General features: G+C 45.2%; 1 protein-coding gene and 83 non-coding genes across 88 annotated transcripts in view; 83 read left to right on the top strand and 1 right to left on the bottom strand.

Moving 5' to 3' along the window:
• Positions 1 to 25875, bottom strand: part of cfap54 (cilia and flagella associated 54) — a 174569-nt gene that overhangs the window by 119803 nt on the left and 28891 nt on the right. The gene's annotated exons all lie outside the window — the stretch shown is intronic.
• Positions 68 to 140, top strand: trnar-acg (transfer RNA arginine (anticodon ACG)). The gene has a single exon. It is a non-coding gene; the product is annotated as a tRNA-Arg (tRNA).
• trnar-acg (transfer RNA arginine (anticodon ACG)) lies at positions 524 to 596 on the top strand. The gene has a single exon. It is a non-coding gene; the product is annotated as a tRNA-Arg (tRNA).
• Positions 955 to 1027, top strand: trnah-aug (transfer RNA histidin (anticodon AUG)). Its single transcript has one exon. It is a non-coding gene; the product is annotated as a tRNA-His (tRNA).
• Positions 1209 to 1280, top strand: trnah-gug (transfer RNA histidin (anticodon GUG)). The gene has a single exon. It is a non-coding gene; the product is annotated as a tRNA-His (tRNA).
• Positions 1386 to 1458, top strand: trnar-acg (transfer RNA arginine (anticodon ACG)). The gene has a single exon. It is a non-coding gene; the product is annotated as a tRNA-Arg (tRNA).
• Positions 1640 to 1711, top strand: trnah-gug (transfer RNA histidin (anticodon GUG)). The gene has a single exon. It is a non-coding gene; the product is annotated as a tRNA-His (tRNA).
• Positions 1817 to 1889, top strand: trnar-acg (transfer RNA arginine (anticodon ACG)). The gene has a single exon. It is a non-coding gene; the product is annotated as a tRNA-Arg (tRNA).
• Positions 2096 to 2167, top strand: trnah-gug (transfer RNA histidin (anticodon GUG)). The gene has a single exon. It is a non-coding gene; the product is annotated as a tRNA-His (tRNA).
• On the top strand, positions 2273 to 2345 carry trnar-acg (transfer RNA arginine (anticodon ACG)). The gene has a single exon. It is a non-coding gene; the product is annotated as a tRNA-Arg (tRNA).
• On the top strand, positions 2705 to 2777 carry trnar-acg (transfer RNA arginine (anticodon ACG)). Its single transcript has one exon. It is a non-coding gene; the product is annotated as a tRNA-Arg (tRNA).
• On the top strand, positions 2959 to 3030 carry trnah-gug (transfer RNA histidin (anticodon GUG)). Its single transcript has one exon. It is a non-coding gene; the product is annotated as a tRNA-His (tRNA).
• On the top strand, positions 3136 to 3208 carry trnar-acg (transfer RNA arginine (anticodon ACG)). Its single transcript has one exon. It is a non-coding gene; the product is annotated as a tRNA-Arg (tRNA).
• On the top strand, positions 3592 to 3664 carry trnar-acg (transfer RNA arginine (anticodon ACG)). The gene has a single exon. It is a non-coding gene; the product is annotated as a tRNA-Arg (tRNA).
• trnar-acg (transfer RNA arginine (anticodon ACG)) lies at positions 4049 to 4121 on the top strand. Its single transcript has one exon. It is a non-coding gene; the product is annotated as a tRNA-Arg (tRNA).
• On the top strand, positions 4759 to 4830 carry trnah-gug (transfer RNA histidin (anticodon GUG)). The gene has a single exon. It is a non-coding gene; the product is annotated as a tRNA-His (tRNA).
• Positions 4936 to 5008, top strand: trnar-acg (transfer RNA arginine (anticodon ACG)). Its single transcript has one exon. It is a non-coding gene; the product is annotated as a tRNA-Arg (tRNA).
• Positions 5215 to 5286, top strand: trnah-gug (transfer RNA histidin (anticodon GUG)). The gene has a single exon. It is a non-coding gene; the product is annotated as a tRNA-His (tRNA).
• Positions 5392 to 5464, top strand: trnar-acg (transfer RNA arginine (anticodon ACG)). Its single transcript has one exon. It is a non-coding gene; the product is annotated as a tRNA-Arg (tRNA).
• Positions 5823 to 5895, top strand: trnar-acg (transfer RNA arginine (anticodon ACG)). Its single transcript has one exon. It is a non-coding gene; the product is annotated as a tRNA-Arg (tRNA).
• trnar-acg (transfer RNA arginine (anticodon ACG)) lies at positions 6280 to 6352 on the top strand. The gene has a single exon. It is a non-coding gene; the product is annotated as a tRNA-Arg (tRNA).
• On the top strand, positions 6534 to 6605 carry trnah-gug (transfer RNA histidin (anticodon GUG)). The gene has a single exon. It is a non-coding gene; the product is annotated as a tRNA-His (tRNA).
• trnar-acg (transfer RNA arginine (anticodon ACG)) lies at positions 6711 to 6783 on the top strand. Its single transcript has one exon. It is a non-coding gene; the product is annotated as a tRNA-Arg (tRNA).
• Positions 6965 to 7036, top strand: trnah-gug (transfer RNA histidin (anticodon GUG)). The gene has a single exon. It is a non-coding gene; the product is annotated as a tRNA-His (tRNA).
• On the top strand, positions 7142 to 7214 carry trnar-acg (transfer RNA arginine (anticodon ACG)). Its single transcript has one exon. It is a non-coding gene; the product is annotated as a tRNA-Arg (tRNA).
• On the top strand, positions 7598 to 7670 carry trnar-acg (transfer RNA arginine (anticodon ACG)). The gene has a single exon. It is a non-coding gene; the product is annotated as a tRNA-Arg (tRNA).
• Positions 8029 to 8101, top strand: trnar-acg (transfer RNA arginine (anticodon ACG)). Its single transcript has one exon. It is a non-coding gene; the product is annotated as a tRNA-Arg (tRNA).
• Positions 8283 to 8354, top strand: trnah-gug (transfer RNA histidin (anticodon GUG)). Its single transcript has one exon. It is a non-coding gene; the product is annotated as a tRNA-His (tRNA).
• Positions 8460 to 8532, top strand: trnar-acg (transfer RNA arginine (anticodon ACG)). The gene has a single exon. It is a non-coding gene; the product is annotated as a tRNA-Arg (tRNA).
• Positions 8916 to 8988, top strand: trnar-acg (transfer RNA arginine (anticodon ACG)). Its single transcript has one exon. It is a non-coding gene; the product is annotated as a tRNA-Arg (tRNA).
• On the top strand, positions 9347 to 9419 carry trnah-aug (transfer RNA histidin (anticodon AUG)). Its single transcript has one exon. It is a non-coding gene; the product is annotated as a tRNA-His (tRNA).
• On the top strand, positions 9601 to 9672 carry trnah-gug (transfer RNA histidin (anticodon GUG)). The gene has a single exon. It is a non-coding gene; the product is annotated as a tRNA-His (tRNA).
• Positions 9778 to 9850, top strand: trnar-acg (transfer RNA arginine (anticodon ACG)). Its single transcript has one exon. It is a non-coding gene; the product is annotated as a tRNA-Arg (tRNA).
• Positions 10234 to 10306, top strand: trnar-acg (transfer RNA arginine (anticodon ACG)). Its single transcript has one exon. It is a non-coding gene; the product is annotated as a tRNA-Arg (tRNA).
• Positions 10665 to 10737, top strand: trnah-aug (transfer RNA histidin (anticodon AUG)). Its single transcript has one exon. It is a non-coding gene; the product is annotated as a tRNA-His (tRNA).
• Positions 10919 to 10990, top strand: trnah-gug (transfer RNA histidin (anticodon GUG)). Its single transcript has one exon. It is a non-coding gene; the product is annotated as a tRNA-His (tRNA).
• trnar-acg (transfer RNA arginine (anticodon ACG)) lies at positions 11096 to 11168 on the top strand. Its single transcript has one exon. It is a non-coding gene; the product is annotated as a tRNA-Arg (tRNA).
• trnah-gug (transfer RNA histidin (anticodon GUG)) lies at positions 11375 to 11446 on the top strand. The gene has a single exon. It is a non-coding gene; the product is annotated as a tRNA-His (tRNA).
• On the top strand, positions 11552 to 11624 carry trnar-acg (transfer RNA arginine (anticodon ACG)). The gene has a single exon. It is a non-coding gene; the product is annotated as a tRNA-Arg (tRNA).
• Positions 11983 to 12055, top strand: trnar-acg (transfer RNA arginine (anticodon ACG)). The gene has a single exon. It is a non-coding gene; the product is annotated as a tRNA-Arg (tRNA).
• On the top strand, positions 12237 to 12308 carry trnah-gug (transfer RNA histidin (anticodon GUG)). Its single transcript has one exon. It is a non-coding gene; the product is annotated as a tRNA-His (tRNA).
• On the top strand, positions 12414 to 12486 carry trnar-acg (transfer RNA arginine (anticodon ACG)). Its single transcript has one exon. It is a non-coding gene; the product is annotated as a tRNA-Arg (tRNA).
• trnah-gug (transfer RNA histidin (anticodon GUG)) lies at positions 12693 to 12764 on the top strand. Its single transcript has one exon. It is a non-coding gene; the product is annotated as a tRNA-His (tRNA).
• On the top strand, positions 12870 to 12942 carry trnar-acg (transfer RNA arginine (anticodon ACG)). The gene has a single exon. It is a non-coding gene; the product is annotated as a tRNA-Arg (tRNA).
• trnar-acg (transfer RNA arginine (anticodon ACG)) lies at positions 13302 to 13374 on the top strand. The gene has a single exon. It is a non-coding gene; the product is annotated as a tRNA-Arg (tRNA).
• trnah-gug (transfer RNA histidin (anticodon GUG)) lies at positions 13556 to 13627 on the top strand. Its single transcript has one exon. It is a non-coding gene; the product is annotated as a tRNA-His (tRNA).
• trnar-acg (transfer RNA arginine (anticodon ACG)) lies at positions 13733 to 13805 on the top strand. Its single transcript has one exon. It is a non-coding gene; the product is annotated as a tRNA-Arg (tRNA).
• On the top strand, positions 14189 to 14261 carry trnar-acg (transfer RNA arginine (anticodon ACG)). The gene has a single exon. It is a non-coding gene; the product is annotated as a tRNA-Arg (tRNA).
• trnar-acg (transfer RNA arginine (anticodon ACG)) lies at positions 14646 to 14718 on the top strand. The gene has a single exon. It is a non-coding gene; the product is annotated as a tRNA-Arg (tRNA).
• Positions 15356 to 15427, top strand: trnah-gug (transfer RNA histidin (anticodon GUG)). Its single transcript has one exon. It is a non-coding gene; the product is annotated as a tRNA-His (tRNA).
• trnar-acg (transfer RNA arginine (anticodon ACG)) lies at positions 15533 to 15605 on the top strand. Its single transcript has one exon. It is a non-coding gene; the product is annotated as a tRNA-Arg (tRNA).
• Positions 15812 to 15883, top strand: trnah-gug (transfer RNA histidin (anticodon GUG)). Its single transcript has one exon. It is a non-coding gene; the product is annotated as a tRNA-His (tRNA).
• trnar-acg (transfer RNA arginine (anticodon ACG)) lies at positions 15989 to 16061 on the top strand. The gene has a single exon. It is a non-coding gene; the product is annotated as a tRNA-Arg (tRNA).
• Positions 16420 to 16492, top strand: trnar-acg (transfer RNA arginine (anticodon ACG)). The gene has a single exon. It is a non-coding gene; the product is annotated as a tRNA-Arg (tRNA).
• Positions 16877 to 16949, top strand: trnar-acg (transfer RNA arginine (anticodon ACG)). The gene has a single exon. It is a non-coding gene; the product is annotated as a tRNA-Arg (tRNA).
• Positions 17131 to 17202, top strand: trnah-gug (transfer RNA histidin (anticodon GUG)). The gene has a single exon. It is a non-coding gene; the product is annotated as a tRNA-His (tRNA).
• On the top strand, positions 17308 to 17380 carry trnar-acg (transfer RNA arginine (anticodon ACG)). The gene has a single exon. It is a non-coding gene; the product is annotated as a tRNA-Arg (tRNA).
• trnar-acg (transfer RNA arginine (anticodon ACG)) lies at positions 17739 to 17811 on the top strand. The gene has a single exon. It is a non-coding gene; the product is annotated as a tRNA-Arg (tRNA).
• On the top strand, positions 18018 to 18089 carry trnah-gug (transfer RNA histidin (anticodon GUG)). The gene has a single exon. It is a non-coding gene; the product is annotated as a tRNA-His (tRNA).
• On the top strand, positions 18195 to 18267 carry trnar-acg (transfer RNA arginine (anticodon ACG)). The gene has a single exon. It is a non-coding gene; the product is annotated as a tRNA-Arg (tRNA).
• Positions 18626 to 18698, top strand: trnar-acg (transfer RNA arginine (anticodon ACG)). Its single transcript has one exon. It is a non-coding gene; the product is annotated as a tRNA-Arg (tRNA).
• On the top strand, positions 19083 to 19155 carry trnar-acg (transfer RNA arginine (anticodon ACG)). The gene has a single exon. It is a non-coding gene; the product is annotated as a tRNA-Arg (tRNA).
• trnah-gug (transfer RNA histidin (anticodon GUG)) lies at positions 19337 to 19408 on the top strand. The gene has a single exon. It is a non-coding gene; the product is annotated as a tRNA-His (tRNA).
• On the top strand, positions 19514 to 19586 carry trnar-acg (transfer RNA arginine (anticodon ACG)). The gene has a single exon. It is a non-coding gene; the product is annotated as a tRNA-Arg (tRNA).
• Positions 19945 to 20017, top strand: trnar-acg (transfer RNA arginine (anticodon ACG)). The gene has a single exon. It is a non-coding gene; the product is annotated as a tRNA-Arg (tRNA).
• On the top strand, positions 20224 to 20295 carry trnah-gug (transfer RNA histidin (anticodon GUG)). The gene has a single exon. It is a non-coding gene; the product is annotated as a tRNA-His (tRNA).
• trnar-acg (transfer RNA arginine (anticodon ACG)) lies at positions 20401 to 20473 on the top strand. The gene has a single exon. It is a non-coding gene; the product is annotated as a tRNA-Arg (tRNA).
• trnar-acg (transfer RNA arginine (anticodon ACG)) lies at positions 20832 to 20904 on the top strand. The gene has a single exon. It is a non-coding gene; the product is annotated as a tRNA-Arg (tRNA).
• Positions 21263 to 21335, top strand: trnar-acg (transfer RNA arginine (anticodon ACG)). The gene has a single exon. It is a non-coding gene; the product is annotated as a tRNA-Arg (tRNA).
• Positions 21542 to 21613, top strand: trnah-gug (transfer RNA histidin (anticodon GUG)). The gene has a single exon. It is a non-coding gene; the product is annotated as a tRNA-His (tRNA).
• Positions 21719 to 21791, top strand: trnar-acg (transfer RNA arginine (anticodon ACG)). The gene has a single exon. It is a non-coding gene; the product is annotated as a tRNA-Arg (tRNA).
• trnar-acg (transfer RNA arginine (anticodon ACG)) lies at positions 22150 to 22222 on the top strand. Its single transcript has one exon. It is a non-coding gene; the product is annotated as a tRNA-Arg (tRNA).
• Positions 22404 to 22475, top strand: trnah-gug (transfer RNA histidin (anticodon GUG)). The gene has a single exon. It is a non-coding gene; the product is annotated as a tRNA-His (tRNA).
• Positions 22581 to 22653, top strand: trnar-acg (transfer RNA arginine (anticodon ACG)). Its single transcript has one exon. It is a non-coding gene; the product is annotated as a tRNA-Arg (tRNA).
• On the top strand, positions 23037 to 23109 carry trnar-acg (transfer RNA arginine (anticodon ACG)). The gene has a single exon. It is a non-coding gene; the product is annotated as a tRNA-Arg (tRNA).
• trnar-acg (transfer RNA arginine (anticodon ACG)) lies at positions 23469 to 23541 on the top strand. Its single transcript has one exon. It is a non-coding gene; the product is annotated as a tRNA-Arg (tRNA).
• On the top strand, positions 24179 to 24250 carry trnah-gug (transfer RNA histidin (anticodon GUG)). Its single transcript has one exon. It is a non-coding gene; the product is annotated as a tRNA-His (tRNA).
• trnar-acg (transfer RNA arginine (anticodon ACG)) lies at positions 24356 to 24428 on the top strand. The gene has a single exon. It is a non-coding gene; the product is annotated as a tRNA-Arg (tRNA).
• trnah-gug (transfer RNA histidin (anticodon GUG)) lies at positions 24610 to 24681 on the top strand. The gene has a single exon. It is a non-coding gene; the product is annotated as a tRNA-His (tRNA).
• On the top strand, positions 24787 to 24859 carry trnar-acg (transfer RNA arginine (anticodon ACG)). Its single transcript has one exon. It is a non-coding gene; the product is annotated as a tRNA-Arg (tRNA).
• trnah-gug (transfer RNA histidin (anticodon GUG)) lies at positions 25066 to 25137 on the top strand. The gene has a single exon. It is a non-coding gene; the product is annotated as a tRNA-His (tRNA).
• Positions 25243 to 25315, top strand: trnar-acg (transfer RNA arginine (anticodon ACG)). The gene has a single exon. It is a non-coding gene; the product is annotated as a tRNA-Arg (tRNA).
• Positions 25497 to 25568, top strand: trnah-gug (transfer RNA histidin (anticodon GUG)). The gene has a single exon. It is a non-coding gene; the product is annotated as a tRNA-His (tRNA).
• Positions 25674 to 25746, top strand: trnar-acg (transfer RNA arginine (anticodon ACG)). Its single transcript has one exon. It is a non-coding gene; the product is annotated as a tRNA-Arg (tRNA).

Below are 25875 nucleotides of genomic sequence, written 5' to 3'. Positions count from 1 at the left end.
ACAGTTGGAAACAACGCCCTCTCGTATGAAATGCAGTTACTCTTGGATTCTGCCAAGTTGTCATACAGGGCTAGTGGCGCAATGGATAACGCGTCTGACTACGAATCAGGAGATTCCAGGTTTGACTCCTGGCTAGCTTGGAACCTTCCTTCAACTTCTTTGGAGTGCTCAGGAAATCTCTACTTGCAAATCGTTTTTCTTTAAAAAAACAGATTGTGAGAAGAATGCAATCGCAGTAGTGAAAACTACTCGTTACTCACCTCATTTATTTAAAAAAGAGGTAAGTGTGACGTTCAGATCTACCCATGTGGTATAGGTAAAAAATTGACACTAAACTCATCAAGCAGCCGTGATCGTATAGTGGTTAGTACTCTTCGTTGTGGTCGCAGCAACCCCGGTTCGAATCCGGGTCACGGCAGCATCTGCGAGTTGCCAGTCCCTTCAGCTGGACTTTTAACAGTTGGTAACAACGCCCTCTCGTATGAAATGCAGTTACTCTTGGATTCTGCCAAGTTGTCATACAGGGCTAGTGGCGCAATGGATAACGCGTCTGACTACGAATCAGGAGATTCCAGGTTCGACTCCTGGCTAGCTTGGAGCTTCCTTCAACTTCTCGAAAAATTGTTTTCTTTGAAAAAACAGATTGTGGGAAGAACGGAATCGCAGTAGTGGAAAACTACTCGTTACTCACCTCATTTATTTACAAAAGAGGTAATCTTGACGTTCAGATCTACCCATGTGGTATAGGTAAAAAATTTACACTAAGATCATCAAGCAGCCGTGATCGTATAGTGGTCAGTACTCTGCGTTGTGGTCGCAGCAACCCCGGTTCGAATCTGGGTCACGGCAGCATCTGCGAGTTGCCAGTCCCTTCAGCTGGACTTTTAACAGTTGGTAACAACGCCCTCTCGTATGAAATGCAGTTACTCTTGGATTCTGCCACGTTGTCATAAAGGGCTAGTGGCGCAATGGATAACGCGTCTGACTATGAATCAGGAGATTCCAGGTTCGACTCCTGGCTAGCTCGGACCTTCCTTCAACTTCTCGAAAAATTGTTTTCTTTGAAAAAACAGATTGTGGGAAGAACGGAATCGCAGTAGTGGAAAACTACTCGTTACTCACCTCATTTATTTACAAAAGAGGTAATCTTGACGTTCAGATCTACCCATGTGGTATAGGTAAAAAATTTACACTAAGATCATCAAGCAGCCGTGATCGTATAGTGGTCAGTACTCTGCGTTGTGGTCGCAGCAACCCCGGTTCGAATCCGGGTCACGGCAGCATCTGCGAGTTGCCAGTCCCTTCAGCTAGACTTTTAACAGTTGGTAACAACGCCCTCTCGTATGAAATGCAGTTACTCTTGGATTCTGCCAAGTTGTCATACAGGGCTAGTGGCGCAATGGATAACGCGTCTGACTACGAATCAGGAGATTCCAGGTTCGACTCCTGGCTAGCTCGGAGCTTCCTTCAACTTCTCGAAAAATTGTTTTCTTTGAAAAAACAGATTGTGGGAAGAACGGAATCGCAGTAGTGGAAAACTACTCGTTACTCACCTCATTTATTTACAAAATAGGTAATCTTGACGTTCAGATCTACCCATGTGGTATAGGTAAAAAATTTACACTAAGATCATCAAGCAGCCGTGATCGTATAGTGGTCAGTACTCTGCGTTGTGGTCGCAGCAACCCCGGTTCGAATCCGGGTCACGGCAGCATCTGCGAGTTGCCAGTCCCTTCAGCTGGACTTTTAACAGTTGGTAACAACGCCCTCTCGTATGAAATGCAGTTACTCTTGGATTCTGCCAAGTTGTCATACAGGGCTAGTGGCGCAATGGATAACGCGTCTGACTACGAATCAGGAGATTCCAGGTTTGACTCCTGGCTAGCTTGGAACCTTCCTTCAACTTCTTTGGAGTGCTCAGGAAATTTCTACTTGCAAATCGTTTTTCTTTAAAAAAACAGATTGTGAGAAGAATGCAATCGCAGTAGTGAAAACTACTCGTTACTCACCTCATTTATTTAAAAAAGAGGTAAGTGTGACGTTCAGATCTACCCATGTGGTATAGGTAAAAAATTGACACTAAACTCATCAAGCAGCCGTGATCGTACAGTGGTTAGTACTCTGCGTTGTGGTCGCAGCAACCCCGGTTCGAATCCGGGTCACGGCAGCATCTGCGAGTTGCCAGTCCCTTCAGCTGGACTTTTAACAGTTGGTAACAACGCCCTCTCGTATGAAATGCAGTTACTCTTGGATTCTGCCAAGTTGTCATACAGGGCTAGTGGCGCAATGGATAACGCGTCTGACTACGAATCAGGAGATTCCAGCTTCGACTCCTGGCTAGCTCGGACCTTCCTTCAACTTCTCGAAAAATTGTTTTCTTTGAAAAAACAGATTGTGGGCAGAACGGAATCGCAGTAGTGGAAAACTACTCGTTACTCACCTCATTTATTTACAAAAGAGGTAATCTTGACGTTCAGATCTACCCATGTGGTATAGGTAAAAAATTTACACTAAGATCATCAAGCAGCCGTGATCGTATAGTGGTCAGTACTCTGCGTTGTGGTCGCAGCAACCCCGGTTCGAAATCCGGGTCACGGCAGCATCTGAGAGTTGCCAGTCCCTTCAGCTAGACTTTTAACAGTTGGTAACAACGCCCTCTCGTATGAAATGCAGTTGCTCTTGGATTCTGCCACGTTGTCATAAAGGGCTAGTGGCGCAATGGATAACGCGTCTGACTACGAATCAGGAGATTCCAGGTTCGACTCCTGGCTAGCTCGGACCTTCCTTCAACTTCTCGAAAAATTGTTTTCTTTGAAAAAACAGATTGTGGGAAGAACGGAATCGCAGTAGTGGAAAACTACTCGTTACTCACCTCATTTATTTACAAAAGAGGTAATCTTGACGTTCAGATCTACCCATGTGGTATAGGTAAAAAATTTACACGAAGATCATCAAGCAGCCGTGATCGTATAGTGGTCAGTACTCTGCGTTGTGGTCGCAGCAACCCTGGTTCGAATCCGGGTCACGGCAGCATCTGCGAGTTGCCAGTCCCTTCAGCTGGACTTTTAACAGTTGGTAACAACGCCCTCTCGTATGAAATGCAGTTACTCTTGGATTCTGCCAAGTTGTCATACAGGGCTAGTGGCGCAATGGATAACGCGTCTGACTACGAATCAGGAGATTCCAGGTTTGACTCCTGGCTAGCTTGGAACCTTCCTTCAACTTCTTTGGAGTGCTCAGGAAATTTCTACTTGCAAATCGTTTTTCTTTAAAAAAACAGATTGTGAGAAGAATGCAATCGCAGTAGTGAAAACTACTCGTTACTCACCTCATTTATTTAAAAAAGAGGTAAGTGTGACGTTCAGATCTACCCATGTGGTATAGGTAAAAAATTGACACTAAACTCATCAAGCAGCCGTGATCGTATAGTGGTTAGTACTCTGCGTTGTGGTCGCAGCAACCCTGGTTCGAATCTGGGTCACGGCAGCATCTGCGAGTTGCCAGTCCCTTCAGCTGGACTTTTAACAGTTGGTAACAACGCCCTCTCGTATGAAATGCAGTTACTCTTGGATTCTGCCAAGTTGTCATACAGGGCTAGTGGCGCAATGGATAACGCGTCTGACTACGAATCAGGAGATTCCAGGTTCGACTCCTGGCTAGCTCGGAACCTTCCTTCAACTTCTTTGGAGTGCTCAGGAAATTTCTACTTGCAAATCGTTTTTCTTTGAAAAAACAGATTGTGGGAAGAACGGAATCGCAGTAGTGGAAAACTACTCGTTACTCACCTCATTTATTTACAAAAGAGGTAATCTTGACGTTCAGATCTACCCATGTGGTATAGGTAAAAAATTGACACTAAACTCATCAAGCAGCCGTGATCGTATAGTGGTCAGTACTCTGCGTTGTGGTCGCAGCAACCCCGGTTCGAATCTGGGTCACGGCAGCATCTGCGAGTTGCCAGTCCCTTCAGGAGGACTTTTAACAGTTGGTAACAACGCCCTCTCGTATGAAATGCAGTTACTCTTGGATTCTGCCACGTTGTCATAAAGGGCTAGTGGCGCAATGGATAACGCGTCTGACTACGAATCAGGAGATTCCAGGTTCGACTCCTGGCTAGCTCGGACCTTCCTTCAACTTCTCGAAAAATTGTTTTCTTTGAAAAAACAGATTGTGGGAAGAACGGAATCGCAGTAGTGGAAAACTACTCGTTACTCACCTCATTTATTTACAAAAGAGGTAATCTTGACGTTCAGATCTACCCATGTGGTATAGGTAAAAAATTTACACTAAGATCATCAAGCAGCCGTGATCGTATAGTGGTTAGTACTCTGCGTTGTGGTCGCAGCAACCCCGGTTCGAATCTGGGTCACGGCAGCATCTGCGAGTTGCCAGTCCCTTCAGCTGGACTTTTAACAGTTGGTAACAACGCCCTCTCGTATGAAATGCAGTTACTCTTGGATTCTGCCAAGTTGTCATACAGGGCTAGTGGCGCAATGGATAACGCGTCTGACTACGAATCAGGAGATTCCGGGTTTGACTCCTGGCTAGCTTGGAACCTTCCTTCAACTTCTTTGGAGTGCTCAGGAAATTTCTACTTGCAAATCGTTTTTCTTTAAAAAAACAGATTGTGAGAAGAATGCAATCGCAGTAGTGAAAACTACTCGTTACTCACCTCATTTATTTAAAAAAGAGGTAAGTGTGACGTTCAGATCTACCCATGTGGTATAGGTAAAAAATTGACACTAAACTCATCAAGCAGCCGTGATCGTATAGTGGTTAGTACTCTGCGTTGTGGTCGCAGCAACCCCGGTTCGAATCCGGGTCACGGCAGCATCTGCGAGTTGCCAGTCCCTTCAGCTGGACTTTTAACAGTTGGTAACAACGCCCTCTCGTATGAAATGCAGTTACTCTTGGATTCTGCCAAGTTGTCATACAGGGCTAGTGGCGCAATGGATAACGCGTCTGACTACGAATCAGGAGATTCCACGTTCGACTCCTGGCTAGCTCGGAACCTTCCTTCAACTTCTTTGGAGTGCTCAGGAAATTTCTACTTGCAAATCGTTTTTCTTTGAAAAAACAGATTGTGAGAAGAATGCAATCGCAGTAGTGAAAACTACTCGTTACTCACCTCATTTATTTACAAAAGAGGTAAGTGTGACGTTCAGATCTACCCATGTGGTATAGGTAAAAAATTGACACTAAGATCATCAAGCAGCCGTGATCGTATAGTGGTCAGTACTCTGCGTTGTGGTCGCAGCAACCCCGGTTCGAATCCGGGTCACGGCAGCATCTGCGAGTTGCCAGTCCCTTCAGCTGGACTTTTAACAGTTGGTAACAACGCCCTCTCGTATGAAATGCAGTTACTCTTGGATTCTGCCAAGTTTTCATACAGGGCTAGTGGCGCAATGGATAACGCGTCTGACTACGAATCAGGAGATTCCAGGTTCGACTCCTGGCTAGCTCGGACCTTCCTTCAACTTCTCAAAAAATTGTTTTCTTTGAAAAAACAGATTGTGGGAAGAACGGAATCGCAGTAGTGGAAAACTACTCGTTACTCACCTCATTTATTTACAAAAGAGGTAATCTTGACGTTCAGATCTACCCATGTGGTATAGGTAAAAAATTTACACTAAGATCATCAAGCAGCCGTGATCGTATAGTGGTTAGTACTCTGCGTTGTGGTCGCAGCAACCCCGGTTCGAATCTGGGTCACGGCAGCATCTGCGAGTTGCCAGTCCCTTCAGCTGGACTTTTAACAGTTGGTAACAACGCCCTCTCGTATGAAATGCAGTTACTCTTGGATTCTGCCAAGTTGTCATACAGGGCTAGTGGCGCAATGGATAACGCGTCTGACTACGAATCAGGAGATTCCAGGTTTGACTCCTGGCTAGCTTGGAACCTTCCTTCAACTTCTTTGGAGTGCTCAGGAAATTTCTACTTGCAAATCGTTTTTCTTTAAAAAAAACAGATTGTGAGAAGAATGCAATCGCAGTAGTGAAAACTACTCGTTACTCACCTCATTTATTTAAAAAAGAGGTAAGTGTGACGTTCAGATATACCCATGTGGTATAGGTAAAAAATTGACACTAAACTCATCAAGCAGCCGTGATCGTATAGTGGTTAGTACTCTGCGTTGTGGTCGCAGCAACCCCGGTTCGAATCTGGGTCACGGCAGCATCTGCGAGTTGCCAGTCCCTTCAGCTGGACTTTTAACAGTTGGTAACAACGCCCTCTCGTATGAAATGCAGTTACTCTTGGATTCTGCCAAGTTGTCATACAGGGCTAGTGGCGCAATGGATAACGCGTCTGACTACGAATCAGGAGATTCCAGGTTCGACTCCTGGCTAGCTTGGAGCTTCCTTCAACTTCTCGAAAAATTGTTTTCTTTGAAAAAACAGATTGTGGGAAGAACGGAATCGCAGTAGTGGAAAACTACTCGTTACTCACCTCATTTATTTACAAAAGAGGTAATCTTGACGTTCAGATCTACCCATGTGGTATAGGTAAAAAATTGACACTAAGATCATCAAGCAGCCGTGATCGTATAGTGGTCAGTACTCTGCGTTGTGGTCGCAGCAACCCCGGTTCGAATCCGGGTCACGGCAGCATCTGCGAGTTGCCAGTCCCTTCAGCTAGACTTTTAACAGTTGGTAACAACGCCCTCTCGTATGAAATGCAGTTGCTCTTGGATTCTGCCAAGTCGTCATAAAGGGCTAGTGGCGCAATGGATAACGCGTCTGACTACGAATCAGGAGATTCTAGGTTCGACTCCTGGCTAGCTCGGACCTTCCTTCAACTTCTCGAAAAATTGTTTTCTTTGAAAAAACAGATTGTGGGAAGAACGGAATCGCAGTAGTGGAAAACTACTCGTTACTCACCTCATTTATTTACAAAAGAGGTAAGTTTGACGTTCAGATCTACCCATGTGGTATAGGTAAAAAATTGACACTAAACTCATCAAGCAGCCGTGATCGTATAGTGGTTAGTACTCTGCGTTGTGGTCGCAGCAACCCCGGTTCGAATCCGGGTCATGGCAGCATCTGCGAGTTGCCATTCCCTTTAGCTGGACTTTTAACAGTTGGTAACAACGCCCTCTCGTATGAAATGCAGTTACTCTTGGATTCTGCCAAGTTGTCATACAGGGCTAGTGGCGCAATGGATAACGCGTCTGACTACGAATCAGGAGATTCCAGCTTCGACTCCTGGCTAGCTCGGAACCTTCCTTCAACTTCTTTGGAGTGCTCAGGAAATTTCTACTTGCAAATCGTTTTTCTTTGAAAAAACAGATTGTGAGAAGAATGCAATCGCAGTAGTGAAAACTACTCGTTACTCACCTCATTTATTTACAAAAGAGGTAAGTGTGACGTTCAGATCTACCCATGTGGTATAGGTAAAAAATTGACACTAAACTCATCAAGCAGCCGTGATCGTATAGTGGTTAGTACTCTCCGTTGTGGTCGCAGCAACCCCGGTTCGAATCCGGGTCACAGCAGCATCTGCGAGTTGCCAGTCCCTTCAGCTGGACTTTTAACAGTTGGTAACAACGCCCTCTCGTATGAAATGCAGTTACTCTTGGATTCTGCCAAGTTGTCATACAGGGCTAGTGGCGCAATGGATAACGCGTCTGACTACGAATCAGGAGATTCCAGGTTCGACTCCTGGCTAGCTTGGAGCTTCCTTCAACTTCTCGAAAAATTGTTTTCTTTGAAAAAACAGATTGTGGGAAGAACGGAATCGCAGTAGTGGAAAACTACTCGTTACTCACCTCATTTATTTACAAAAGAGGTAATCTTGACGTTCAGATCTACCCATGTGGTATAGGTAAAAAATTTACACTAAGATCATCAAGCAGCCGTGATCGTATAGTGGTCAGTACTCTGCGTTGTGGTCGCAGCAACCCCGGTTCGAATCTGGGTCACGGCAGCATCTGCGAGTTGCCAGTCCCTTCAGCTGGACTTTTAACAGTTGGTAACAACGCCCTCTCGTATGAAATGCAGTTACTCTTGGATTCTGCCACGTTGTCATAAAGGGCTAGTGGCGCAATGGATAACGCGTCTGACTACGAATCAGGAGATTCCAGGTTCGACTCCTGGCTAGCTCGGACCTTCCTTCAACTTCTCGAAAAATTGTTTTCTTTGAAAAAACAGATTGTGGGAAGAACGGAATCGCAGTAGTGGAAAACTACTCGTTACTCACCTCATTTATTTACAAAAGAGGTAATCTTGACGTTCAGATCTACCCATGTGGTATAGGTAAAAAATTTACACTAAGATCATCAAGCAGCCGTGATCGTATAGTGGTCAGTACTCTGCGTTGTGGTCGCAGCAACCCCGGTTCGAATCCGGGTCACGGCAGCATCTGCGAGTTGCCAGTCCCTTCAGCTGGACTTTTAACAGTTGGAAACAACGCCCTCTCGTATGAAATGCAGTTACTCTTGGATTCTGCCAAGTTGTCATACAGGGCTAGTGGCGCAATGGATAACGCGTCTGACTACGAATCAGGAGATTCCAGGTTTGACTCCTGGCTAGCTTGGAACCTTCCTTCAACTTCTTTGGAGTGCTCAGGAAATCTCTACTTGCAAATCGTTTTTCTTTAAAAAAACAGATTGTGAGAAGAATGCAATCGCAGTAGTGAAAACTACTCGTTACTCACCTCATTTATTTAAAAAAGAGGTAAGTGTGACGTTCAGATCTACCCATGTGGTATAGGTAAAAAATTGACACTAAACTCATCAAGCAGCCGTGATCGTATAGTGGTTAGTACTCTTCGTTGTGGTCGCAGCAACCCCGGTTCGAATCCGGGTCACGGCAGCATCTGCGAGTTGCCAGTCCCTTCAGCTGGACTTTTAACAGTTGGTAACAACGCCCTCTCGTATGAAATGCAGTTACTCTTGGATTCTGCCAAGTTGTCATACAGGGCTAGTGGCGCAATGGATAACGCGTCTGACTACGAATCAGGAGATTCCAGGTTCGACTCCTGGCTAGCTTGGAGCTTCCTTCAACTTCTCGAAAAATTGTTTTCTTTGAAAAAACAGATTGTGGGAAGAACGGAATCGCAGTAGTGGAAAACTACTCGTTACTCACCTCATTTATTTACAAAAGAGGTAATCTTGACGTTCAGATCTACCCATGTGGTATAGGTAAAAAATTTACACTAAGATCATCAAGCAGCCGTGATCGTATAGTGGTCAGTACTCTGCGTTGTGGTCGCAGCAACCCCGGTTCGAATCTGGGTCACGGCAGCATCTGCGAGTTGCCAGTCCCTTCAGCTGGACTTTTAACAGTTGGTAACAACGCCCTCTCGTATGAAATGCAGTTACTCTTGGATTCTGCCACGTTGTCATAAAGGGCTAGTGGCGCAATGGATAACGCGTCTGACTATGAATCAGGAGATTCCAGGTTCGACTCCTGGCTAGCTCGGACCTTCCTTCAACTTCTCGAAAAATTGTTTTCTTTGAAAAAACAGATTGTGGGAAGAACGGAATCGCAGTAGTGGAAAACTACTCGTTACTCACCTCATTTATTTACAAAAGAGGTAATCTTGACGTTCAGATCTACCCATGTGGTATAGGTAAAAAATTTACACTAAGATCATCAAGCAGCCGTGATCGTATAGTGGTCAGTACTCTGCGTTGTGGTCGCAGCAACCCCGGTTCGAATCCGGGTCACGGCAGCATCTGCGAGTTGCCAGTCCCTTCAGCTGGACTTTTAACAGTTGGAAACAACGCCCTCTCGTATGAAATGCAGTTACTCTTGGATTCTGCCAAGTTGTCATACAGGGCTAGTGGCGCAATGGATAACGCGTCTGACTACGAATCAGGAGATTCCAGGTTTGACTCCTGGCTAGCTTGGAACCTTCCTTCAACTTCTTTGGAGTGCTCAGGAAATCTCTACTTGCAAATCGTTTTTCTTTAAAAAAACAGATTGTGAGAAGAATGCAATCGCAGTAGTGAAAACTACTCGTTACTCACCTCATTTATTTAAAAAAGAGGTAAGTGTGACGTTCAGATCTACCCATGTGGTATAGGTAAAAAATTGACACTAAACTCATCAAGCAGCCGTGATCGTATAGTGGTTAGTACTCTTCGTTGTGGTCGCAGCAACCCCGGTTCGAATCCGGGTCACGGCAGCATCTGCGAGTTGCCAGTCCCTTCAGCTGGACTTTTAACAGTTGGTAACAACGCCCTCTCGTATGAAATGCAGTTACTCTTGGATTCTGCCAAGTTGTCATACAGGGCTAGTGGCGCAATGGATAACGCGTCTGACTACGAATCAGGAGATTCCAGGTTCGACTCCTGGCTAGCTTGGAGCTTCCTTCAACTTCTCGAAAAATTGTTTTCTTTGAAAAAACAGATTGTGGGAAGAACGGAATCGCAGTAGTGGAAAACTACTCGTTACTCACCTCATTTATTTACAAAAGAGGTAATCTTGACGTTCAGATCTACCCATGTGGTATAGGTAAAAAATTTACACTAAGATCATCAAGCAGCCGTGATCGTATAGTGGTCAGTACTCTGCGTTGTGGTCGCAGCAACCCCGGTTCGAATCTGGGTCACGGCAGCATCTGCGAGTTGCCAGTCCCTTCAGCTGGACTTTTAACAGTTGGTAACAACGCCCTCTCGTATGAAATGCAGTTACTCTTGGATTCTGCCACGTTGTCATAAAGGGCTAGTGGCGCAATGGATAACGCGTCTGACTATGAATCAGGAGATTCCAGGTTCGACTCCTGGCTAGCTCGGACCTTCCTTCAACTTCTCGAAAAATTGTTTTCTTTGAAAAAACAGATTGTGGGAAGAACGGAATCGCAGTAGTGGAAAACTACTCGTTACTCACCTCATTTATTTACAAAAGAGGTAATCTTGACGTTCAGATCTACCCATGTGGTATAGGTAAAAAATTTACACTAAGATCATCAAGCAGCCGTGATCGTATAGTGGTCAGTACTCTGCGTTGTGGTCGCAGCAACCCCGGTTCGAATCCGGGTCACGGCAGCATCTGCGAGTTGCCAGTCCCTTCAGCTGGACTTTTAACAGTTGGAAACAACGCCCTCTCGTATGAAATGCAGTTACTCTTGGATTCTGCCAAGTTGTCATACAGGGCTAGTGGCGCAATGGATAACGCGTCTGACTACGAATCAGGAGATTCCAGGTTTGACTCCTGGCTAGCTTGGAACCTTCCTTCAACTTCTTTGGAGTGCTCAGGAAATTTCTACTTGCAAATCGTTTTTCTTTAAAAAAACAGATTGTGAGAAGAATGCAATCGCAGTAGTGAAAACTACTCGTTACTCACCTCATTTATTTAAAAAAGAGGTAAGTGTGACGTTCAGATCTACCCATGTGGTATAGGTAAAAAATTGACACTAAACTCATCAAGCAGCCGTGATCGTATAGTGGTTAGTACTCTGCGTTGTGGTCGCAGCAACCCCGGTTCGAATCCGGGTCACGGCAGCATCTGCGAGTTGCCAGTCCCTTCAGCTGGACTTTTAACAGTTGGTAACAACGCCCTCTCGTATGAAATGCAGTTACTCTTGGATTCTGCCAAGTTGTCATACAGGGCTAGTGGCGCAATGGATAACGCGTCTGACTACGAATCAGGAGATTCCAGGTTCGACTCCTGGCTAGCTTGGAGCTTCCTTCAACTTCTCGAAAAATTGTTTTCTTTGAAAAAACAGATTGTGGGAAGAACGGAATCGCAGTAGTGGAAAACTACTCGTTACTCACCTCATTTATTTACAAAAGAGGTAATCTTGACGTTCAGATCTACCCATGTGGTGTAGGTAAAAAATTTACACTAAGATCATCAAGCAGCCGTGATCGTATAGTGGTCAGTACTCTGCGTTGTGGTCGCAGCAACCCCGGTTCGAATCTGGGTCACGGCAGCATCTGCGAGTTGCCAGTCCCTTCAGCTGGACTTTTAACAGTTGGTAACAACGCCCTCTCGTATGAAATGCAGTTACTCTTGGATTCTGCCACGTTGTCATAAAGGGCTAGTGGCGCAATGGATAACGCGTCTGACTACGAATCAGGAGATTCCAGGTTCGACTCCTGGCTAGCTCGGACCTTCCTTCAACTTCTCGAAAAATTGTTTTCTTTGAAAAAACAGATTGTGGGAAGAACGGAATCGCAGTAGTGGAAAACTACTCGTTACTCACCTCATTTATTTACAAAAGAGGTAATCTTGACGTTCAGATCTACCCATGTGGTATAGGTAAAAAATTTACACTAAGATCATCAAGCAGCCGTGATCGTATAGTGGTCAGTACTCTGCGTTGTGGTCGCAGCAACCCCGGTTCGAATCCGGGTCACGGCAGCATCTGCGAGTTGCCAGTCCCTTCAGCTGGACTTTTAACAGTTGGTAACAACGCCCTCTCGTATGAAATGCAGTTACTCTTGGATTCTGCCAAGTTGTCATACAGGGCTAGTGGCGCAATGGATAACGCGTCTGACTACGAATCAGGAGATTCCAGGTTTGACTCCTGGCTAGCTTGGAACCTTCCTTCAACTTCTTTGGAGTGCTCAGGAAATTTCTACTTGCAAATCGTTTTTCTTTAAAAAAACAGATTGTGAGAAGAATGCAATCGCAGTAGTGAAAACTACTCGTTACTCACCTCATTTATTTAAAAAAGAGGTAAGTGTGACGTTCAGATCTACCCATGTGGTATAGGTAAAAAATTGACACTAAACTCATCAAGCAGCCGTGATCGTACAGTGGTTAGTACTCTGCGTTGTGGTCGCAGCAACCCCGGTTCGAATCCGGGTCACGGCAGCATCTGCGAGTTGCCAGTCCCTTCAGCTGGACTTTTAACAGTTGGTAACAACGCCCTCTCGTATGAAATGCAGTTACTCTTGGATTCTGCCAAGTTGTCATACAGGGCTAGTGGCGCAATGGATAACGCGTCTGACTACGAATCAGGAGATTCCAGCTTCGACTCCTGGCTAGCTCGGACCTTCCTTCAACTTCTCGAAAAATTGTTTTCTTTGAAAAAACAGATTGTGGGAAGAACGGAATCGCAGTAGTGGAAAACTACTCGTTACTCACCTCATTTATTTACAAAAGAGGTAATCTTGACGTTCAGATCTACCCATGTGGTATAGGTAAAAAATTTACACTAAGATCATCAAGCAGCCGTGATCGTATAGTGGTCAGTACTCTGCGTTGTGGTCGCAGCAACCCCGGTTCGAAATCCGGGTCACGGCAGCATCTGAGAGTTGCCAGTCCCTTCAGCTAGACTTTTAACAGTTGGTAACAACGCCCTCTCGTATGAAATGCAGTTGCTCTTGGATTCTGCCACGTTGTCATAAAGGGCTAGTGGCGCAATGGATAACGCGTCTGACTACGAATCAGGAGATTCCAGGTTCGACTCCTGGCTAGCTCGGACCTTCCTTCAACTTCTCGAAAAATTGTTTTCTTTGAAAAAACAGATTGTGGGAAGAACGGAATCGCAGTAGTGGAAAACTACTCGTTACTCACCTCATTTATTTACAAAAGAGGTAATCTTGACGTTCAGATCTACCCATGTGGTATAGGTAAAAAATTTACACGAAGATCATCAAGCAGCCGTGATCGTATAGTGGTCAGTACTCTGCGTTGTGGTCGCAGCAACCCTGGTTCGAATCCGGGTCACGGCAGCATCTGCGAGTTGCCAGTCCCTTCAGCTGGACTTTTAACAGTTGGTAACAACGCCCTCTCGTATGAAATGCAGTTACTCTTGGATTCTGCCAAGTTGTCATACAGGGCTAGTGGCGCAATGGATAACGCGTCTGACTACGAATCAGGAGATTCCAGGTTTGACTCCTGGCTAGCTTGGAACCTTCCTTCAACTTCTTTGGAGTGCTCAGGAAATTTCTACTTGCAAATCGTTTTTCTTTAAAAAAACAGATTGTGAGAAGAATGCAATCGCAGTAGTGAAAACTACTCGTTACTCACCTCATTTATTTAAAAAAGAGGTAAGTGTGACGTTCAGATCTACCCATGTGGTATAGGTAAAAAATTGACACTAAACTCATCAAGCAGCCGTGATCGTATAGTGGTTAGTACTCTGCGTTGTGGTCGCAGCAACCCTGGTTCGAATCTGGGTCACGGCAGCATCTGCGAGTTGCCAGTCCCTTCAGCTGGACTTTTAACAGTTGGTAACAACGCCCTCTCGTATGAAATGCAGTTACTCTTGGATTCTGCCAAGTTGTCATACAGGGCTAGTGGCGCAATGGATAACGCGTCTGACTACGAATCAGGAGATTCCAGGTTCGACTCCTGGCTAGCTCGGAACCTTCCTTCAACTTCTTTGGAGTGCTCAGGAAATTTCTACTTGCAAATCGTTTTTCTTTGAAAAAACAGATTGTGGGAAGAACGGAATCGCAGTAGTGGAAAACTACTCGTTACTCACCTCATTTATTTACAAAAGAGGTAATCTTGACGTTCAGATCTACCCATGTGGTATAGGTAAAAAATTGACACTAAACTCATCAAGCAGCCGTGATCGTATAGTGGTCAGTACTCTGCGTTGTGGTCGCAGCAACCCCGGTTCGAATCTGGGTCACGGCAGCATCTGCGAGTTGCCAGTCCCTTCAGGAGGACTTTTAACAGTTGGTAACAACGCCCTCTCGTATGAAATGCAGTTACTCTTGGATTCTGCCACGTTGTCATAAAGGGCTAGTGGCGCAATGGATAACGCGTCTGACTACGAATCAGGAGATTCCAGGTTCGACTCCTGGCTAGCTCGGACCTTCCTTCAACTTCTCGAAAAATTGTTTTCTTTGAAAAAACAGATTGTGGGAAGAACGGAATCGCAGTAGTGGAAAACTACTCGTTACTCACCTCATTTATTTACAAAAGAGGTAATCTTGACGTTCAGATCTACCCATGTGGTATAGGTAAAAAATTTACACTAAGATCATCAAGCAGCCGTGATCGTATAGTGGTTAGTACTCTGCGTTGTGGTCGCAGCAACCCCGGTTCGAATCTGGGTCACGGCAGCATCTGCGAGTTGCCAGTCCCTTCAGCTGGACTTTTAACAGTTGGTAACAACGCCCTCTCGTATGAAATGCAGTTACTCTTGGATTCTGCCAAGTTGTCATACAGGGCTAGTGGCGCAATGGATAACGCGTCTGACTACGAATCAGGAGATTCCGGGTTTGACTCCTGGCTAGCTTGGAACCTTCCTTCAACTTCTTTGGAGTGCTCAGGAAATTTCTACTTGCAAATCGTTTTTCTTTAAAAAAACAGATTGTGAGAAGAATGCAATCGCAGTAGTGAAAACTACTCGTTACTCACCTCATTTATTTAAAAAAGAGGTAAGTGTGACGTTCAGATCTACCCATGTGGTATAGGTAAAAAATTGACACTAAACTCATCAAGCAGCCGTGATCGTATAGTGGTTAGTACTCTGCGTTGTGGTCGCAGCAACCCCGGTTCGAATCCGGGTCACGGCAGCATCTGCGAGTTGCCAGTCCCTTCAGCTGGACTTTTAACAGTTGGTAACAACGCCCTCTCGTATGAAATGCAGTTACTCTTGGATTCTGCCAAGTTGTCATACAGGGCTAGTGGCGCAATGGATAACGCGTCTGACTACGAATCAGGAGATTCCACGTTCGACTCCTGGCTAGCTCGGAACCTTCCTTCAACTTCTTTGGAGTGCTCAGGAAATTTCTACTTGCAAATCGTTTTTCTTTGAAAAAACAGATTGTGAGAAGAATGCAATCGCAGTAGTGAAAACTACTCGTTACTCACCTCATTTATTTACAAAAGAGGTAAGTGTGACGTTCAGATCTACCCATGTGGTATAGGTAAAAAATTGACACTAAGATCATCAAGCAGCCGTGATCGTATAGTGGTCAGTACTCTGCGTTGTGGTCGCAGCAACCCCGGTTCGAATCCGGGTCACGGCAGCATCTGCGAGTTGCCAGTCCCTTCAGCTGGACTTTTAACAGTTGGTAACAACGCCCTCTCGTATGAAATGCAGTTACTCTTGGATTCTGCCAAGTTTTCATACAGGGCTAGTGGCGCAATGGATAACGCGTCTGACTACGAATCAGGAGATTCCAGGTTCGACTCCTGGCTAGCTCGGACCTTCCTTCAACTTCTCAAAAAATTGTTTTCTTTGAAAAAACAGATTGTGGGAAGAACGGAATCGCAGTAGTGGAAAACTACTCGTTACTCACCTCATTTATTTACAAAAGAGGTAATCTTGACGTTCAGATCTACCCATGTGGTATAGGTAAAAAATTTACACTAAGATCATCAAGCAGCCGTGATCGTATAGTGGTTAGTACTCTGCGTTGTGGTCGCAGCAACCCCGGTTCGAATCTGGGTCACGGCAGCATCTGCGAGTTGCCAGTCCCTTCAGCTGGACTTTTAACAGTTGGTAACAACGCCCTCTCGTATGAAATGCAGTTACTCTTGGATTCTGCCAAGTTGTCATACAGGGCTAGTGGCGCAATGGATAACGCGTCTGACTACGAATCAGGAGATTCCAGGTTTGACTCCTGGCTAGCTTGGAACCTTCCTTCAACTTCTTTGGAGTGCTCAGGAAATTTCTACTTGCAAATCGTTTTTCTTTAAAAAAAACAGATTGTGAGAAGAATGCAATCGCAGTAGTGAAAACTACTCGTTACTCACCTCATTTATTTAAAAAAGAGGTAAGTGTGACGTTCAGATATACCCATGTGGTATAGGTAAAAAATTGACACTAAACTCATCAAGCAGCCGTGATCGTATAGTGGTTAGTACTCTGCGTTGTGGTCGCAGCAACCCCGGTTCGAATCTGGGTCACGGCAGCATCTGCGAGTTGCCAGTCCCTTCAGCTGGACTTTTAACAGTTGGTAACAACGCCCTCTCGTATGAAATGCAGTTACTCTTGGATTCTGCCAAGTTGTCATACAGGGCTAGTGGCGCAATGGATAACGCGTCTGACTACGAATCAGGAGATTCCAGGTTCGACTCCTGGCTAGCTTGGAGCTTCCTTCAACTTCTCGAAAAATTGTTTTCTTTGAAAAAACAGATTGTGGGAAGAACGGAATCGCAGTAGTGGAAAACTACTCGTTACTCACCTCATTTATTTACAAAAGAGGTAATCTTGACGTTCAGATCTACCCATGTGGTATAGGTAAAAAATTGACACTAAGATCATCAAGCAGCCGTGATCGTATAGTGGTCAGTACTCTGCGTTGTGGTCGCAGCAACCCCGGTTCGAATCCGGGTCACGGCAGCATCTGCGAGTTGCCAGTCCCTTCAGCTGGACTTTTAACAGTTGGTAACAACGCCCTCTCGTATGAAATGCAGTTACTCTTGGATTCTGCCAAGTTGTCATACAGGGCTAGTGGCGCAATGGATAACGCGTCTGACTACGAATCAGGAGATTCCAGGTTCGACTCCTGGCTAGCTTGGAGCTTCCTTCAACTTCTCGAAAAATTGTTTTCTTTGAAAAAACAGATTGTGGGAAGAACGGAATCGCAGTAGTGGAAAACTACTCGTTACTCACCTCATTTATTTACAAAAGAGGTAATCTTGACGTTCAGATCTACCCATGTGGTATAGGTAAAAAATTTACACTAAGATCATCAAGCAGCCGTGATCGTATAGTGGTCAGTACTCTGCGTTGTGGTCGCAGCAACCCCGGTTCGAATCTGGGTCACGGCAGCATCTGCGAGTTGCCAGTCCCTTCAGCTGGACTTTTAACAGTTGGTAACAACGCCCTCTCGTATGAAATGCAGTTACTCTTGGATTCTGCCAAGTTGTCATACAGGGCTAGTGGCGCAATGGATAACGCGTCTGACTACGAATCAGGAGATTCCAGGTTTGACTCCTGGCTAGCTTGGAACCTTCCTTCAACTTCTTTGGAGTGCTCAGGAAATTTCTACTTGCAAATCGTTTTTCTTTAAAAAAACAGATTGTGAGAAGAATGCAATCGCAGTAGTGAAAACTACTCGTTACTCACCTCATTTATTTAAAAAAGAGGTAAGTGTGACGTTCAGATCTACCCATGTGGTATAGGTAAAAAATTGACACTAAACTCATCAAGCAGCCGTGATCGTATAGTGGTTAGTACTCTGCGTTGTGGTCGCAGCAACCCCGGTTCGAATCCGGGTCATGGCAGCATCTGCGAGTTGCCATTCCCTTCAGCTGGACTTTTAACAGTTGGTAACAACGCCCTCTCGTATGAAATGCAGTTACTCTTGGATTCTGCCAAGTTGTCATACAGGGCTAGTGGCGCAATGGATAACGCGTCTGACTACGAATCAGGAGATTCCAGGTTCGACTCCTGGCTAGCTTGGAGCTTCCTTCAACTTCTCGAAAAATTGTTTTCTTTGAAAAAACAGATTGTGGGAAGAACGGAATCGCAGTAGTGGAAAACTACTCGTTACTCACCTCATTTATTTACAAAAGAGGTAATCTTGACGTTCAGATCTACCCATGTGGTATAGGTAAAAAATTTACACTAAGATCATCAAGCAGCCGTGATCGTATAGTGGTTAGTACTCTGCGTTGTGGTCGCAGCAACCCCGGTTCGAATCTGGGTCACGGCAGCATCTGCGAGTTGCCAGTCCCTTCAGCTGGACTTTTAACAGTTGGTAACAACGCCCTCTCGTATGAAATGCAGTTACTCTTGGATTCTGCCAAGTTGTCATACAGGGCTAGTGGCGCAATGGATAACGCGTCTGACTACGAATCAGGAGATTCCAGGTTTGACTCCTGGCTAGCTTGGAACCTTCCTTCAACTTCTTTGGAGTGCTCAGGAAATTTCTACTTGCAAATCGTTTTTCTTTAAAAAAAACAGATTGTGAGAAGAATGCAATCGCAGTAGTGAAAACTACTCGTTACTCACCTCATTTATTTAAAAAAGAGGTAAGTGTGACGTTCAGATATACCCATGTGGTATAGGTAAAAAATTGACACTAAACTCATCAAGCAGCCGTGATCGTATAGTGGTTAGTACTCTGCGTTGTGGTCGCAGCAACCCCGGTTCGAATCTGGGTCACGGCAGCATCTGCGAGTTGCCAGTCCCTTCAGCTGGACTTTTAACAGTTGGTAACAACGCCCTCTCGTATGAAATGCAGTTACTCTTGGATTCTGCCAAGTTGTCATACAGGGCTAGTGGCGCAATGGATAACGCGTCTGACTACGAATCAGGAGATTCCAGGTTCGACTCCTGGCTAGCTTGGAGCTTCCTTCAACTTCTCGAAAAATTGTTTTCTTTGAAAAAACAGATTGTGGGAAGAACGGAATCGCAGTAGTGGAAAACTACTCGTTACTCACCTCATTTATTTACAAAAGAGGTAATCTTGACGTTCAGATCTACCCATGTGGTATAGGTAAAAAATTGACACTAAGATCATCAAGCAGCCGTGATCGTATAGTGGTCAGTACTCTGCGTTGTGGTCGCAGCAACCCCGGTTCGAATCCGGGTCACGGCAGCATCTGCGAGTTGCCAGTCCCTTCAGCTGGACTTTTAACAGTTGGTAACAACGCCCTCTCGTATGAAATGCAGTTACTCTTGGATTCTGCCAAGTTGTCATACAGGGCTAGTGGCGCAATGGATAACGCGTCTGACTACGAATCAGGAGATTCCAGGTTCGACTCCTGGCTAGCTTGGAGCTTCCTTCAACTTCTCGAAAAATTGTTTTCTTTGAAAAAACAGATTGTGGGAAGAACGGAATCGCAGTAGTGGAAAACTACTCGTTACTCACCTCATTTATTTACAAAAGAGGTAATCTTGACGTTCAGATCTACCCATGTGGTATAGGTAAAAAATTTACACTAAGATCATCAAGCAGCCGTGATCGTATAGTGGTCAGTACTCTGCGTTGTGGTCGCAGCAACCCCGGTTCGAATCTGGGTCACGGCAGCATCTGCGAGTTGCCAGTCCCTTCAGCTGGACTTTTAACAGTTGGTAACAACGCCCTCTCGTATGAAATGCAGTTACTCTTGGATTCTGCCAAGTTGTCATACAGGGCTAGTGGCGCAATGGATAACGCGTCTGACTACGAATCAGGAGATTCCAGGTTTGACTCCTGGCTAGCTTGGAACCTTCCTTCAACTTCTTTGGAGTGCTCAGGAAATTTCTACTTGCAAATCGTTTTTCTTTAAAAAAACAGATTGTGAGAAGAATGCAATCGCAGTAGTGAAAACTACTCGTTACTCACCTCATTTATTTAAAAAAGAGGTAAGTGTGACGTTCAGATCTACCCATGTGGTATAGGTAAAAAATTGACACTAAACTCATCAAGCAGCCGTGATCGTATAGTGGTTAGTACTCTGCGTTGTGGTCGCAGCAACCCCGGTTCGAATCCGGGTCATGGCAGCATCTGCGAGTTGCCATTCCCTTCAGCTGGACTTTTAACAGTTGGTAACAACGCCCTCTCGTATGAAATGCAGTTACTCTTGGATTCTGCCAAGTTGTCATACAGGGCTAGTGGCGCAATGGATAACGCGTCTGACTACGAATCAGGAGATTCCAGGTTCGACTCCTGGCTAGCTTGGAGCTTCCTTCAACTTCTCGAAAAATTGTTTTCTTTGAAAAAACAGATTGTGGGAAGAACGGAATCGCAGTAGTGGAAAACTACTCGTTACTCACCTCATTTATTTACAAAAGAGGTAATCTTGACGTTCAGATCTACCCATGTGGTATAGGTAAAAAATTTACACTAAGATCATCAAGCAGCCGTGATCGTATAGTGGTCAGTACTCTGCGTTGTGGTCGCAGCAACCCCGGTTCGAATCTGGGTCACGGCAGCATCTGCGAGTTGCCAGTCCCTTCAGCTGGACTTTTAACAGTTGGTAACAACGCCCTCTCGTATGAAATGCAGTTACTCTTGGATTCTGCCACGTTGTCATAAAGGGCTAGTGGCGCAATGGATAACGCGTCTGACTACGAATCAGGAGATTCCAGGTTCGACTCCTGGCTAGCTCGGACCTTCCTTCAACTTCTCGAAAAATTGTTTTCTTTGAAAAAACAGATTGTGGGAAGAACGGAATCGCAGTAGTGGAAAACTACTCGTTACTCACCTCATTTATTTACAAAAGAGGTAATCTTGACGTTCAGATCTACCCATGTGGTATAGGTAAAAAATTTACACTAAGATCATCAAGCAGCCGTGATCGTATAGTGGTCAGTACTCTGCGTTGTGGTCGCAGCAACCCAGGTTCGAATCCGGGTCACGGCAGCATCTGCGAGTTGCCAGTCCCTTCAGCTGGACTTTTAACAGTTGGTAACAACGCCCTCTCGTATGAAATGCAGTTACTCTTGGATTCTGCCAAGTTGTCATACAGGGCTAGTGGCGCAATGGATAACGCGTCTGACTACGAATCAGGAGATTCCAGGTTTGACTCCTGGCTAGCTTGGAACCTTCCTTCAACTTCTTTGGAGTGCTCAGGAAATTTCTACTTGCAAATCGTTTTTCTTTAAAAAAACAGATTGTGAGAAGAATGCAATCGCAGTAGTGAAAACTACTCGTTACTCACCTCATTTATTTACAAAAGAGGTAAGTGTGACGTTCAGATCTACCCATGTGGTATAGGTAAAAAATTGACACTAAACTCATCAAGCAGCCGTGATCGTATAGTGGTTAGTACTCTGCGTTGTGGTCGCAGCAACCCCGGTTCGAATCCGGGTCATGGCAGCATCTGCGAGTTGCCATTCCCTTCAGCTGGACTTTTAACAGTTGGTAACAACGCCCTCTCGTATGAAATGCAGTTACTCTTGGATTCTGCCAAGTTGTCATACAGGGCTAGTGGCGCAATGGATAACGCGTCTGACTACGAATCAGGAGATTCCAGGTTCGACTCCTGGCTAGCTTGGAGCTTCCTTCAACTTCTCGAAAAATTGTTTTCTTTGAAAAAACAGATTGTGGGAAGAACGGAATCGCAGTAGTGGAAAACTACTCGTTACTCACCTCATTTATTTACAAAAGAGGTAATCTTGACGTTCAGATCTACCCATGTGGTATAGGTAAAAAATTTACACTAAGATCATCAAGCAGCCGTGATCGTATAGTGGTCAGTACTCTGCGTTGTGGTCGCAGCAACCCCGGTTCGAATCTGGGTCACGGCAGCATCTGCGAGTTGCCAGTCCCTTCAGCTGGACTTTTAACAGTTGGTAACAACGCCCTCTCGTATGAAATGCAGTTACTCTTGGATTCTGCCACGTTGTCATAAAGGGCTAGTGGCGCAATGGATAACGCGTCTGACTACGAATCAGGAGATTCCAGGTTCGACTCCTGGCTAGCTCGGACCTTCCTTCAACTTCTCGAAAAATTGTTTTCTTTGAAAAAACAGATTGTGGGAAGAACGGAATCGCAGTAGTGGAAAACTACTCGTTACTCACCTCATTTATTTACAAAAGAGGTAATCTTGACGTTCAGATCTACCCATGTGGTATAGGTAAAAAATTTACACTAAGATCACCAAGCAGCCGTGATCGTATAGTGGTCAGTACTCTGCGTTGTGGTCGCAGCAACCCCGGTTCGAATCCGGGTCACGGCAGCATCTGCGAGTTGCCAGTCCCTTCAGCTGGACTTTTAACAGTTGGTAACAACGCCCTCTCGTATGAAATGCAGTTACTCTTGGATTCTGCCAAGTTGTCATACAGGGCTAGTGGCGCAATGGATAACGCGTCTGACTACGAATCAGGAGATTCCAGGTTTGACTCCTGGCTAGCTTGGAACCTTCCTTCAACTTCTTTGGAGTGCTCAGGAAATTTCTACTTGCAAATCGTTTTTCTTTAAAAAAACAGATTGTGAGAAGAATGCAATCGCAGTAGTGAAAACTACTCGTTACTCACCTCATTTATTTACAAAAGAGGTAATCTTGACGTTCAGATCTACCCATGTGGTATAGGTAAAAAATTTACACTAAGATCATCAAGCAGCCGTGATCGTATAGTGGTCAGTACTCTGCGTTGTGGTCGCAGCAACCCCGGTTCGAATCTGGGTCACGGCAGCATCTGCGAGTTGCCAGTCCCTTCAGCTGGACTTTTAACAGTTGGTAACAACGCCCTCTCGTATGAAATGCAGTTACTTTTGGATTCTGCCAAGTTGTCATACAGGGCTAGTGGCGCAATGGATAACGCGTCTGACTACGAATCAGGAGATTCCAGGTTCGACTCCTGGCTAGCTCGGAACCTTCCTTCAACTTCTCGAAAAATTGTTTTCTTTGAAAAAACAGATTGTGGGAAGAACGGAATCGCAGTAGTGGAAAACTACTCGTTACTCACCTCATTTATTTACAAAAGAGGTAATCTTGACGTTCAGATCTACCCATGTGGTATAGGTAAAAAATTGACACTAAACTCATCAAGCAGCCGTGATCGTATAGTGGTCAGTACTCTGCGTTGTGGTCGCAGCAACCCCGGTTCGAATCTGGGTCACGGCAGCATCTGCGAGTTGCCAGTCCCTTCAGCTGGACTTTTAACAGTTGGTAACAACGCCCTCTCGTATGAAATGCAGTTACTCTTGGATTCTGCCACGTTGTCATAAAGGGCTAGTGGCGCAATGGATAACGCGTCTGACTACGAATCAGGAGATTCCAGGTTCGACTCCTGGCTAGCTCGGACCTTCCTTCAACTTCTCGAAAAATTGTTTTCTTTGAAAAAACAGATTGTGGGAAGAACGGAATCGCAGTAGTGGAAAACTACTCGTTACTCACCTCATTTATTTACAAAAGAGGTAATCTTGACGTTCAGATCTACCCATGTGGTATAGGTAAAAAATTTACACTAAGATCATCAAGCAGCCGTGATCGTATAATGGTTAGTACTCTGCGTTGTGGTCGCAGCAACCCCGGTTCGAATCTGGGTCACGGCAGCATCTGCGAGTTGCCAGTCCCTTCAGCTGGACTTTTAACAGTTGGTAACAACGCCCTCTCGTATGAAATGCAGTTACTCTTGGATTCTGCCAAGTTGTCATACAGGGCTAGTGGCGCAATGGATAACGCGTCTGACTACGAATCAGGAGATTCCATGTTTGACTCCTGGCTAGCTTGGAACCTTCCTTCAACTTCTTTGGAGTGCTCAGGAAATTTCTACTTGCAAATCGTTTTTCTTTAAAAAAACAGATTGTGAGAAGAATGCAATCGCAGTAGTAAAAACTACTCGTTACTCACCTCATTTATTTAAAAAAGAGGTAAGTGTGACGTTCAGATCTACCCATGTGGTATAGGTAAAAAATTGACACTAAACTCATCAAGCAGCCGTGATCGTACAGTGGTTAGTACTCTGCGTTGTGGTCGCAGCAACCCCGGTTCGAATCCGGGTCACGGCAGCATCTGCGAGTTGCCAGTCCCTTCAGCTGGACTTTTAACAGTTGGTAACAACGCCCTCTCGTATGAAATGCAGTTGCTCTTGGATTCTGCCACGTTGTCATAAAGGGCTAGTGGCGCAATGGATAACGCGTCTGACTACGAATCAGGAGATTCCAGGTTCGACTCCTGGCTAGCTCGGACCTTCCTTCAACTTCTCGAAAAATTGTTTTCTTTGAAAAAACAGATTGTGGGAAGAACGGAATCGCAGTAGTGGAAAACTACTCGTTACTCACCTCATTTATTTACAAAAGAGGTAATCTTGACGTTCAGATCTACCCATGTGGTATAGGTAAAAAATTTACACTAAGATCATCAAGCAGCCGTGATCGTATAGTGGTCAGTACTCTGCGTTGTGGTCGCAGCAACCCTGGTTCGAATCCGGGTCACGGCAGCATCTGCGAGTTGCCAGTCCCTTCAGCTGGACTTTTAACAGTTGGTAACAACGCCCTCTCGTATGAAATGCAGTTACTCTTGGATTCTGCCAAGTTGTCATACAGGGCTAGTGGCGCAATGGATAACGCGTCTGACTACGAATCAGGAGATTCCAGGTTTGACTCCTGGCTAGCTTGGAACCTTCCTTCAACTTCTTTGGAGTGCTCAGGAAATTTCTACTTGCAAATCGTTTTTCTTTAAAAAAACAGATTGTGAGAAGAATGCAATCGCAGTAGTGAAAACTACTCGTTACTCACCTCATTTATTTAAAAAAGAGGTAAGTGTGACGTTCAGATCTACCCATGTGGTATAGGTAAAAAATTGACACTAAACTCATCAAGCAGCCGTGATCGTATAGTGGTTAGTACTCTGCGTTGTGGTCGCAGCAACCCTGGTTCGAATCCGGGTCACGGCAGCATCTGCGAGTTGCCAGTCCCTTCAGCTGGACTTTTAACAGTTGGTAACAACGCCCTCTCGTATGAAATGCAGTTACTCTTGGATTCTGCCAAGTTGTCATACAGGGCTAGTGGCGCAATGGATAACGCGTCTGACTACGAATCAGGAGATTCCAGGTTCGACTCCTGGCTAGCTCGGACCTTCCTTCAACTTCTCGAAAAATTGTTTTCTTTGAAAAAACAGATTGTGGGAAGAACGGAATCGCAGTAGTGGAAAACTACTCGTTACTCACCTCATTTATTTACAAAAGAGGTAATCTTGACGTTCAGATCTACCCATGTGGTATAGGTAAAAAATTTACACTAAGATCATCAAGCAGCCGTGATCGTATAGTGGTCAGTACTCTGCGTTGTGGTCGCAGCAACCCCGGTTCGAATCCGGGTCACGGCAGCATCTGCGAGTTGCCAGTCCCTTCAGCTGGACTTTTAACAGTTGGTAACAACGCCCTCTCGTATGAAATGCAGTTACTCTTGGATTCTGCCAAGTTGTCATACAGGGCTAGTGGCGCAATGGATAACGCGTCTGACTACGAATCAGGAGATTCCAGGTTTGACTCCTGGCTAGCTTGGAACCTTCCTTCAACTTCTTTGGAGTGCTCAGGAAATTTCTACTTGCAAATCGTTTTTCTTTAAAAAAACAGATTGTGAGAAGAATGCAATCGCAGTAGTGAAAACTACTCGTTACTCACCTCATTTAT

Source organism: Gasterosteus aculeatus, chromosome 7 (assembly GCF_964276395.1).
Source record: "Gasterosteus aculeatus chromosome 7, fGasAcu3.hap1.1, whole genome shotgun sequence".
NCBI lineage: Eukaryota > Metazoa > Chordata > Actinopteri > Perciformes > Gasterosteidae > Gasterosteus > Gasterosteus aculeatus.
This window is presented reverse-complemented; position numbering and strand designations above follow the sequence as displayed.